Source organism: Meriones unguiculatus, chromosome 15, assembly GCF_030254825.1.
Source record: "Meriones unguiculatus strain TT.TT164.6M chromosome 15, Bangor_MerUng_6.1, whole genome shotgun sequence".
Lineage (NCBI taxonomy): Eukaryota > Metazoa > Chordata > Mammalia > Rodentia > Muridae > Meriones > Meriones unguiculatus.
Genome location: NC_083362.1, coordinates 3,436,903 through 3,448,010, shown reverse-complemented (window position 1 = coordinate 3,448,010; position 11,108 = coordinate 3,436,903).

Below are 11,108 nucleotides of genomic sequence, written 5' to 3'. Positions count from 1 at the left end.
TCCGGGAGGCAGCACGTGGCACCGCTTGCCTCCCATCTCCTCGCTCAGTGCCCTCGAACCTGGCCTTGGGTCACTGTCACTGCCCTTTGGTACAGGTGGGTGTCTCCAAACACTGCCACCACCCCTTAGACCTCAGTTCCGCGGCATTGCCCTGGAAGCTTGGGAAGGTGATGGGGACGCCATGATGGAGAGCTGAGACTGGATTTGTCATACCGATGCCCGCGTCTGCCCCCTCACGCCACAGCGAATGGGGCAATGGGCACTGCATAGCGAGGGGCAGGCTCTGAGGGCAGGTGCAGCAATCCCGGGCACTTTCCATGTGGGTGCCCAACCAGGGCCTTGGGCTTCACAGTCTGGTCTTCTGGGTTTTGGGTCCTGGCTTGGGCCTCTAACAGACATGGCACACTACCCCGACCCCCAAGAGACAGGGTTTCTCTGTGGCCTGGCTGTCCTGGAACTTGCTCTGTAGACCAGGCTGGCCTCGCACTCACAGCGATCCTCCTGCCTCTGCCTCCTGAGTGCTGGAATTAAAGGTGTGCGCCACCACCGCCTGGCTAGGTTGCACACTCTTAGTGCAGCAGGGACCCAGGTCTCACGGACACCAAGGACCTCTGTGGGTTCGGCTGGCCAGAGGTAGGTGGCTGGGAACTGTCTGCTACTCCAGACAGCTGGGGCCATCATACACTACTGCCGTCTCACACACAAGGCCAGGTGGCGAGGGCAGGGTGTTCCCGGCATAGGGAGATGGAAGCTGGAGGCAGCAGGCTTCCCAGCCCCGTAACTTGAGCAGAGGGCAGGGGTCTGTCCACAGCCAGTGCTGAGACTCCCAAGTCAGGCCGTGGGCAACTCCAGGCCCTGGGTGCGAAAGGTGCGCGGTGACGCATGGCCAAGTGGTGGTGGCAGAGGGGCCGGCCTCTCCAGGTTTGTTTGCTCTTGGGACAGAAGCCTGAAGGCTAAGCCTGAAGTCAGCCTGGAGCTGGCAGCAAGCTACATCCGGTCTGCCCTGGCCTGGGCTTGGAGGTATAAGCCAGGGGGAGGCACCCGGAGGGCCTAGTGTGCCCACCCTTTGCAGAACCATTCTGGTTTCCAGCTCTTTGCTTCTAAGCCCAGCGGCCTCGTCTCAGAATCCAAACTTTTCCTCCAGGCAGGCAGCTGCGCTCGGCACCCAGCGCGGCTTTCTCCTCAGGCCACCTTGGGTCCTGTGTGCTCCCTTGCTCTGCACAGGCCTGGGAGATGGCCAGTGCCTGACTGTACAGCAGGAGCTGTGACGTAAGCAAGGCCCAGCCCAAGGAGAGGGAATGAGACCCAGCCTGGGGCTGAGCCCCTGTACAGCAGACCCTGGCTGCTGGAAGGGGTACAGCAGTCAAGCATGGCCTTGAAGCTGAGCCAGAGGGACTGCCGGTTGCTCGGCTCCGGTCAGCTCTGGGCCACTCTCTGGCCTGTTTCCCCTCTAATTGTGAAGGGCAGTGCTCACACTTTCCCACAAGGCTGCAGGGTTGAGCAGAGCGGCAGCAGCATGAAGTGCTAGGGGAGGGGAGGGGAGGGGCAGGTGAAGGTGTCTCTCACTGCGTCTTTGCTGAGCAAGGGTACGAGTCTATGGCCCAGATAGCCAGGCTGCTGAGGCCAGGTAGGATGCCTGGCCCCTGACGACGTTCATACTTCCTAGAGGACAGAAAGCCCAGTGTGTCCCCAGTTCAGAGGGCCCGCAGTGTGGCCTGGCTGAGATGGAAGGGCAGACTTCCTTGGACAGGTGTGTGGTGGGGCGGCCGCAGGCCCCGGGTGTTTGGTGGAGCTAGGGTCTGCATAGTTTGAGATGGCCGAGCAGGCCAGCCAAGGGCAGATGCACATGGGATGCAGAAGGGAACAGGCCAGCGATCCTGGCACAGTCTGTGCCCCAGCTCCTGGCAATGCCTCCTCCCCACCACCAAGATTCCAGTGGTTTGGGGCACTGGATGGACTGCAGGACAGCCCTGTTCTGGGGTGGGGAATCCCATCAGCACCCTGCCGCAGGTTCCCCGGGAGACCCCAAGCTAGCCCAGGGTCTTGCCAGCCCCTCAGCCTCTTTCACTCTGAGGAGGAAGAAGAGCTGCTTAGAGGACAGTGTCCCAAGACCATCTGCTTCCCTGTGGTGCGGCTGGTGCCTAGACTTGGGTTTGGTGTTGTCATGGTGATGAGCATACCTGTTTCCTGCTCGCCATAAAGAAAAAGCCTTCAGGCCTCATTTTCGGCTCTGGACAGCTGTGACCTTCACATGGGGACAGAGGTCTACTCTCACCTACAGGGTCACCCCATACTCACCCTGGAAGGCCCCGGCCCCCCAGCCATCTTCACTGCCCATGGTGGCTCAAGGTTATACTTGCATGTGGGCAGCTGACAATGGGGAGGTCTGGGGACTCATGCCCCCGGGGGCAGCCAGGAACTGTCCAGTTAGCCTGGTGGAAGGCTAGCACCAACCCAAGCCTCTAAGAGGGAGGCCATTCCCGGAGGACTCCAAGAACTGCTGCCTCCTCCCTCCTGGAAGGTCTGCTGGACACTGAGAGGCCAGGCAGGCTCGGGTCGATGTCCCGGATTTCTCCCTGCACCCCTGCCCAGCTGGAGGCTCCAAAGATCAGCTCTAGGTCTGCTCTAGGTCCCCAGCGTATGTCCTAGAAGGCAGCATGCAGCAGGGACCCTGAGGGGCTTTCCAAGGAAGCTCCTCGAAGCAGTGATTTTCTGCTGGGAACCCAGGCCTCTCTGTGACCCTCTTGAGCTTTTGCCCCAGGACCATTCTGGTGCCTGTAGTTCCACAGAGGGAGCCCAGGCCCCAGGGGAGAGGCAGGTCAGCTAGAATCCAGGTCTCTCTTGATCTAGGAAGCCATCATTCAGCAAGGCTCAGCCCTACCCATCCAAAGTCAGGGTAACCCAGAGAGGGGGGCTGGCTCAGGGCTCCGTCTCAACAGAGGGGCCTCTGGCTGCCAGCAGAGGCTCTGCACTCAGCTCTGCTTGGGCCACATGTCCTGGGAGCAGGGGCTCTGGGGACAGTGCTGGGTCCCTGGCCACATCATCTCTGGTGGCAGTACAGTGGGAGTTGACAGCTAGGCTTTTGCAAAGGCCTCTGGTTGTGCTGAGTAGTGTATGCCCCTTTGGGAGCTGGAGAGTCAGCAGGGAGGGTGGGTGGCCTTGGTGGCTGTTGGCCAGAAGGGCCTTCCTCTCCCCTGCCTGTGCCCTCAGGCACATTCTTGAGCCTCAGGAAGGCTGTGGAGGAAGGGTGTAATATTCTCAGCCAGCAGAGCACCAGCCTTGGGTACGATCAGAGAGGGAAATGTGAAATGACACACAGCCAGCCGCACAGGCCAGTCCCCCACCCCCACCCCGGGGTCCCGCTGCCCTCGGCACCAAAGTCCTGTTTGCTGAGAGCGTGGAGGGCCAGGCCCTATTACAAGGGGTCCTTATCAATGGTGTGAAGAGGATTAATAATGTATTTATAGCGCATCATTGTGGTAGCCGAGAATGATCTATAAATGTGCGGTAAATGTTTTATAATGTTTTTGTAACCCGTTATAAATGATAAATGGCCGACTCTAGATGCGGGATCAAATATTTATAACGCATCGTGTGCGACGCTGGCCTGCAACAGTTCAGGAAAGCCATTAATAATAAAGTGGATGGAAATGTAAAAGTTACGGGCATGCCCGGCAAAGCCATTTATAATGAAATGTAAAAGTTGGCTGTTGGAAGAAGCCCACGGCCCAAAAGCGAGCTGTGGCCAGTGTCTCCCAGCTCCTGGAGGCCAGCAACACAAGGTGAATGTGCAGAAGGGCCATTCAAAGCTATGCTGTCCCCACGTGGCCGGCGCTTCCAAGCGGTGTAATTACTTAGCTAGAGGGCCTTAAAACGGGATTCACGCACAGCCAGCTCTCTCGGTCCTGCCTGGAACCACGGCGACAGTGGCCTTGGGGGGTGAGGGAGGAGACTGTGGACACTCTGTGTGAGGTCACAGTGATACCTCTGCCCCACATCTCTTCCTGGAGAAGTCTTCCAGCCTTGCAGACCCCTGCCCTGCCCACGGGTGTGCTCGTGTGACTCTGGTGACTCAGATCTGGCTGAGGTTCCATGAGCAAAGTCACACGGGGAGCCCCTGGGCAGCATCGTGTACGGGCTCTGACAGTTTCCTGCAGGAAGAGGCTTGCTCTGGGCCTTGCAGGTCTGTTTCCCTGTGCCTGCTCATTTCCTACCATCCTGGTGTCTCCCCTCGTGAGCTCGAGCCATCTTAGGGACACCTCCACTGGCGTTAGGGCTCCAGGCCCCACCAGGTGAGGGTCCCCTCAGACACCACAGGAGGGAACAGGATTCTCTGGAGTTGGGGTTTCCGGTGGAGGTGAGCCGCCACCCGGGGTCCCTGGTGAAAGTAGAGTGCGTTTTACAGTGTCCCCCTGCGAGCTTTTGAACTGGCGAGAAAGATGCTTCCTTTTCTGCCCCTCCTGGGTCCCCAGCTCTGCCTCTGCTCCTTTAAGATGTAATACAGGTGCGAGTAGGAAGCAGGGAAACTGAGGCTGGCCCGGATGATCTGCCTTAGGCCAGGGAAGCCACTCAGAGCAAGACAGGTACTGGACTGGCCAGATCTCCAAATCCCTTCCGTCAGGAATGGGGCAGGGCTGGCCTAGGAACCTTGTTTTCTTTAGCCAGTGAAATAACTCGGGTTCGAGGATGGCGGAAGGGCCGGGGCAGGGCTCCAGTGCCCTAGCCCTCTCCAGACTCGCCGTCAGGTTCCCACCCTGCCGCAGGCCTTCACGTGCCTGGCCCTCTGGCTCTTCCTCCTCCCGAAGTGACGCACGTGCACACATCCTTCACATCCTTCGGGGCTGTTCTGAAATCCTCCTCCTGGAGAAATCTTCCAGCTCTCCAGACCTTGTCCTGCCTACACATGTGCTCGTGTGCCTCTCGTGACACTGAGCCAGCTGCAGTCCGAGTCACTTTGTCCCCAAAGGTCTTTGCTATATGGCCCTGTGGAATCACACCACATACATCCACATACACAAACACACACACACTGCACACAAACACACAGTACATATAAACACCACTCACACATACACCACATACACACATCACACATACACTATACACAAAAACACACAGAGACACACTATACACACATATACACATATCACACACAGACACCACACACATCACATATACATCACAGATAACACACAAATATACCACACACACACACACACAAACGCGCGTACGTATGCACTCCAGTCTCCTCGGTGCTGCTGTGTTATTGACATGTGGCTAGCAGCAAGGGGTTTAAGGGAGCCAAGAAAAAGGGGTGGTTTCACCAAAGCCCATGCCTGCCTTCTGTTGGTGCGGACTCAGTCACTAGCCAGCAGGACTAAAAAGCCCCAGCATGCCTGGTGACACAGCAGGAAACCTTGCGGCTGTCCTGGCCAGACTGGATGGAAAACAGTGAGAGGGACTCCGGTCCAGTGCTAAGTAGGGGTGATGGTGGGCTCTTGGCAAGAAGGTGTTATTTCAGCCAACAGCCGACAGGAGGCGGGGCAGAGCAAGCAGACCTCAGGGCAGAGGTCCTGAGGCAGGAATGCGCCTGCATCCCAGGCACAGCTGTAGAGGGGGTGGGGATGATGAAGGGCCTGGGACAGAGCCCCAATGCTCTGATGTGAGTGAGGGGGGTGGGGAATCACGGAAACCAGGATGGGACCAGACGTGGTGTCCGAAGACACAGGCATAGACAGCCTGCTCCACTTTGCGGTTTCCATGGAAACCCCGGTGGGCTGTGGGCTGGCATGCAGCAGGTAGATGAGGACCAGTGTGGAAGGCCAAACTCAAAGGGGTGGAGAGAAGGGGCCAAGGTCAGCCTCCCTGTCATTCAAGCAGCTGACCGGAGGGGTGGCCCCTGTGCGCGCGGCTGGAGTAAGTGTTTCTGGGCCAGAGAAGCAGACATTCAGTTTGAGCATCATTGAACTTGGCGCTGCCTGGAGCCGTCTAGGATGCCGGGCTTGGGGCCAGAGGCAGATGCCTGGGATTCAGCACAGCAATGTGAGTGTAGCAGCTGGAGAGGCAGCCTGGTAGTCAGGGACACTTTCGGCCCTTGCAGAGAACCGGAGTCTGGTCCCCAGCACCCAGCCAGGCTGCTCACAAGCACCGTCCACGACCCCGGCTCCGGGGGCCCTGCCGCTGCTGCCATCTGTGCGCCCTGCGCCCTGCGCAGAAGCTCACACACTGACGTGCACATAACTTGAAGATGAGTAATTGTTTGGTTTTTTTCAAGGCAGGGTCTAACTATGTCGATCTGGCCATCCTGGAACTCACTATGTAGACCAGGCTGGCCTCAAGCTCACTAATATCTGTTTGCCTCTGCCTCCTGAGTGCTGACATTAAAGGTGTGGGCCACTACACCTAGCTTTAGAGATAATGTTAAAAAAAAAAAACAAAACAAAACCCAGCAGCAGCAACACCAGAATGTTCAACTAGGGCTGGTGGTGGGCACACAGCTGCCGGGCCAGTACTCAGGGGACTGAGCCAGGAGTTCAAAGCTAGCATGGGCTATGCAGCATGACCTTGGCTCAGACATACAAAATCAACTAAAGGGCCTGTCCTGAGTTCACCGGGGCCCCAGAGGGAAGGCAGCGGCTAGAAGGGACACCCCAGAATCTGGCTGCAGCCTGTCATCTGAAGTCGGATGGCCTCACCCGAGTGATGGTGGAAGCTGTGGGGCAGCAGCCTCCGGCAGCAGTTTCCCGGTCACATGGAGAAGAGACAGGGATAGTGTGGACCGCTGCTCTTTGTCTTGCTATGGAGAGAGCCAGAAGGGGAGGAGATGGGAGAAGCCACAGGTCTGTGAGGCTGAAGGGAGTAAGCTGCTTAGAAAGGCCTGGTTGGAGGGGAGGCCGCACAGCCCAGGGTGGTCGCAGGAGACGAGCAGAGCCCGTAGATTTCACAAGGAAGAAAGGTAGGAATGTCCTGAGAGCTCTTTAAGAGACTCCCCACTTCTGAGCGCAATGGCACCTACAATATAGGATGAAAACCCGTGTTCAGCTCCCTCCACACCACACACACACACACACACGCACGCACGCACGTGCGGCTGTAGCACAGTAGGCAGTGGTACAGGCTGAACACTGCACGCATCTCCAGAAGCAGTCATGTGGCTGATCCTATGTGCTCCTCCAAACATGTCCCCGTGACTCATCTCTGACTGCCTTTTCCCTAAGGCCTTCCAGGCTCAGCCTGCCTCACTCACAAGCATGCCTGCCCATTCTCCCAACCCTTGGAAACAGCCCACCAAGACATAGATCCTGCCAAAATGGCACAGTGAGCACGGGGTCCAAGAGCTCCTGAGCGTGTGGGGTGCTCACCTTGGACATCGATCCAGCGGCAGTGGGGACACTTCTGTCCCCCTGTAAAAGGGTCTGTGTGTTTTCCCTCGTGTATATGTTTACCCCATGCGCGCAGCGTCACTGTGTTTTGGTCTCCTTCAAGCCCGAAGCATCCCACCCTGCAGGCAAACTCCTGAAGACAGGGGTAAACAACGCTGCGCAGCTTGGGGAAGTCTCTGAAACTAATCACGTTCACTAGGCCCCATCCTCCCACCTTTCTGAGCCGGCCAAGCTGCAAAGAAGACTCAGGCTAGACCAGCTGCCTGCAAGCTGTGTGGACCAACTGTGTCACGAGGAAAGGACACTCTTCGGCCTGTAGAGATGCCTGCAGGTGGTAGGAGATGATCTAGGTCCTCGGCTTTGGCGACCCATCCCCTGTGCCGAGATGTGCTCTGGATGCCGCTGCCTTTGAGGCGTTTCTGTGCTGTAACTCCTCACCCCTGTTCCCATAACTAACCCCAGTAAAGCTCCCTGGCTCACCAGGTTGGGCTTTGGTGCTGTCCGTACTTTAGTCTGCTGTGGGCTCCCTGTCTGAGGCGAGTGGATGCGCGTATTGTGTCTCCCCAGGAGATCTTGTCACACATCAAGCGCATACCGGTGCCCAGAAGAGGACGTCGGCTCCCCTGGGACTAGAGTTACAGATAATTGTGAGGCACCGTGTGGGTGCTGAGGATCACACACAAGTCCTCTGGAAGGGCAGCCAGTGCTGTTAACCACTGAGCCGTTTCTCCAGCGCCTATTATTTTACACACTTAAAATAGTCAAACCCCCTGGAAACTGGGGTTACAGACAGTTGTGAATCACCACGAGGACGCTACACACTAACTCGGGTCCTCTGCAGGGACAGCCAGAGCTTTTAGCTTTAACTGCTGTGCCACAGAGAAGTTCTTAATCGTTTCCCAGAAACTGACAGTCCTCTGCACACTCAGTCCCTGCCTCTCTAGTCTCTGTATTTCTCTCTTTCCTGTGTCTCTGCCTTTCTCTGTTTCTGCCTCTGGGTGCCTCTGGGTCTCTCTGTCACTCTCAGATATGAAGCAGCGAACATCCCAAAGGGTCCAGAGACCCCACCACCACCCAGGGGACCAATGTGAGCAATGAAGACTCAACTGTGAGCCCACGACCCTGCATTCATCCAGTGTCTACTGTATGCTCCCTTATAGGGAAAAGCTATGTTTTCCTTTGCAGTGGGAGAAACTGAGGCTATCACTGATGAAGGTTGTCTTGGGGAAACCCGGGGCTGGGTACACCAGGGCAGAGGTGACAGGATTAGGGAGGGTTTCTGACTGAAGCCAGAGTTTGCACTGGTGATGGAGAACCGGCTATGGTGAGAGGTTGAGGGCTGGAGGAGAGGCAGGGAGGAGCAGAAAGGAGCATCCAAAAAAGTCAGTGGCCCCGTGGAGCTCCACAGCGGGTCTTGGAGAATGCCCTGTGTGGTCAGCTGGGGAGGCAAGGCCCAAAGGGAACACGGCGGGGTACGGCTTGCAGAGGCATGATAAGCAGGTTCTGGAGGCTGATAAGGTCCCTGGACTTTATTTTTGGAGAGCTGGCAGGAGGGGCTTCTGGGACATTGCAGGGGGTCTGTGAGGTGGGCTAGGGAGAACTAAGGTGCTGGCGCCATGTTGGGGGAGACATGGGAAAGCTGTCAGTGGTAGGGAGATGGAGTGTTCTGGCGTGGGGGACTCTGGAAAGGCAGGTTCCGTGGGGTGCTGGTGGTGACATCATCGGTGGCCCCAGGGGGCTCTCACAAATGCTGTCCTTAAACTACCTGTGGCGGCAGGGAGCGTGCAGTGGCTGGTCACATGGTGAGCCTCAAGATGGCCTTAGAACTCGGACCCTGGCATGGCCCTCTCAACCCTTGCTCACCCTTTCCCCACACTGCCTGGCAGCTGCCTTCCTTACCAGCTTTTCCGGTTCTTGTAACTGCTACCCCGAGGGTCAGGAAAACCTGGTTCCGGGACCAGGCTCTAGCTGAACTGGGTGTGAGTGCTGTACTTTGCCCCTTTGATGAGAAGCCTCAGGTTGGTCCGCTGCCCCAGCTGATCAAGGGTTGGGGCTATAATCCCAGGCCACAGGCTTGCATGCTCTCTCTGACAAGGAGCTCACGCCCCACTCCCAGGCCCTACACCTGCTGCCTGCACCAGGTGCCAGCTTGATGCCAGCCCACAGCTTGGGCATGAAAACCCGTTTTCATTCCTCGTGGAAGGTGTGGAGCAGCCACCTGGCTCCAGGCTGGTTGCCGCTTTTGGGAAAACACCTATCTTCCTAAAGTTCCTGCCTAAACAGGACCTGGGGCCCAGTTGGGTGGTGTCAGCTCACACTGTTCCTGACGGGGAGGACAGAGCTCGGCAGTGGTGGCACACAGCTTTCATTCCAGCCCTCGGGAAGCAGAGGCAAGCGATCGCTGAGTTCGAGGCCAGCCTGGTCTACAGAATGAATTCCAGGACAGCCAGGGCTACACAGAGAAACCCTGTCTCAGAAACAAACAAACAACAGAAACACAGAGGATGGCCACGTGGCTCTAATTGAGGACCTGGAAGAGGTACTTTTCTTAATCACCCTCGTTATCCGCAGCAGCCTAAGGTAGAAAACAGACTCAGCAAGCAAGCGGGAAGCTAGGACTGTCCTGTCTCCACAGAGAGCTCTGGGAAGTTCCCCACAGCCTCAGTTTCCTCCTCTGTGAGCGTAAAGGGGGTTACTCCGGCAGGGACGGCAGCCCCTGGCAGGGATGTTAGGGCAAAGGGAAACCAGACAGCATTTTAATGTGTGAGACAGGGTCCCAGGTAGCCTGTGTCAGCCTTGAACTTGGTAGGTATCCAGGAGTGAGCTTGAACGTCTCATCTTCCAGCCTCTACCCGCTGAGTGCAGAGAGCCCAGGTCTGTGCCACCATGCACGGTGGGTGTGAGGGGAAGCACTCTATCCACCAAGCGACGGCCAGCCTGGCGGCAGACAGCATGGAGCACCCTGGAACTCTCCTCCTCTGAGGTTACATTTACCCTGACCTCTGCCTTCCCATCTGCCAACTCCGGAGGCTGAGCCTGGAGGATGGCAGTCCGACAGCTAGTTCAAGACCAGGCTAGGCAGCTTAAAAGATTAGTTTTTTTGTTTGTTTGTTTGTTTGTTTTTTAAATAAAAGAAAACTGGTGGAGAGATGGGTCAGAGGTTAAGGGCATTTGCTGCCCTTCCAGATGACCTGGACTTTAATTTTCAGCATCCACACGGCAGTACAACAGGCTCAACTCCAGTTCCAGAGGAATAGGGGCCCTCTTCAGGTTTCCTGGGGTACCAAGCACACGAGTGAGTGGTGGACGGATACACGTGCAGGCAAAGGCTTACACACATAAAATAGAATTAAAAGTTAAAAAGAATCCCACGGCTGGGGATGCGGCTCAGCTGGTGGCGCGCTTGCCTGGCAGGCAGGAAGCCCTGGGTTCCATCCACAGCACAACATAAACCAGGCATGGCGTGGTGCACGGAGGGCGGTGGAGGCAGGGGAACCAGAAGCGAGGTCATCCTTGCGAATATAGTAAGCTAGAGGCCAGTCTGAGCTACAGAGGTCCCGGGCTCAGTCTCAAAGAAGACAATAAAGAAACCCCCGACGCCTCTGCTGGGAATCGTGGCTGGAGGCCAAGGCGGGAGCCGCCGCCCAGAGCCAAGGGCCTCCATTCTGCAAGTCCCAGGGAAAGGGGGCGTGGTCTCGCGTGGGTGTGGCTTGACCGAATTGGGGC